The 820-nt window shown below is 65.2% G+C and overlaps 1 pseudogene; it reads left to right on the top strand.

Moving 5' to 3' along the window:
* The first annotated feature begins 23 nt into the window (after window positions 1-23).
* LOC106900146 overlaps window positions 24-820 on the top strand; it is a 2,001-nt pseudogene continuing 1,204 nt past the window's right edge.

Here is an 820-nt window from a genome sequence, read left to right as displayed (position 1 = left end):
GGGGGGGGGGACCCCTCATCCCTGTCCCAGCTCTGGCTTGGCTGGGAAAGGGAATTTGGGACCAGTGCCACGGGGGGAGGAGGGAGAGATATGGCAGTGGGACTTCTGGAGGGGAGCATCACCCCACTTTTGGGGGTGTCAGCGATGGGCGAAGCCCCCCAAGAAGCACCAAAGTGGGTGTTTGGTGACGTGTGGTACCCAGAGTTGGGGAGGGATGCTGGAGGAAGGTGTGGGGGGTGATGCCACGCTGTCTGACCGTCACCCCCCAACACACACACACACATTTTGGGTACAGGATGTCCCCACCAAGCTGGTGGCCAAGGCGGTGCCGTTGCCCATGACGGTGAGGGGCCACTGGTTCCTCAGCCCCCGCACCGAGTACAGCGTGGCCGTGCAGACGGCCGTCAAGCAGAGCGACGGCGAGTACCTGGTGTCCGGCTGGAGCGAGACCGTGGAGTTTTGCACGGGGGGTGAGCACGCTGGAGGAGGATGAGGAGGATGAGGATGGGTGATGGGTGATGGCGGGGGTGGCCGAGCTGGTGCTGTTTCCCTTCAGCGGCACCGAGAAACCGGGAGGACGGGGGCGAGGACGGGAGCTTGCACAAGCCGGGGCCGGTTGGAGCGGCAGCTGATGAGTGGGAGGGCAAGGAGGTGTGGGGATGAAGGAGGTGTGGGGCAGGGATGGGCTGCCCGGGGATGGGGAGAGGTGGGGGTGGATGGATGGAAGGCAGGAGGGGGGATGGAGACACCCTGATGTCCCCTTTGCCCCCCCACCCCCCCTAGATTAGGGCAAGGAGGTGTGGGGAGGGATGAGCTGCCC

Source organism: Calidris pugnax, unplaced genomic scaffold (genome assembly GCF_001431845.1).
Source record: "Calidris pugnax isolate Ruff unplaced genomic scaffold, ASM143184v1 scaffold658, whole genome shotgun sequence".
Classification (NCBI taxonomy): domain Eukaryota; kingdom Metazoa; phylum Chordata; class Aves; order Charadriiformes; family Scolopacidae; genus Calidris; species Calidris pugnax.
This window is presented reverse-complemented; position numbering and strand designations above follow the sequence as displayed.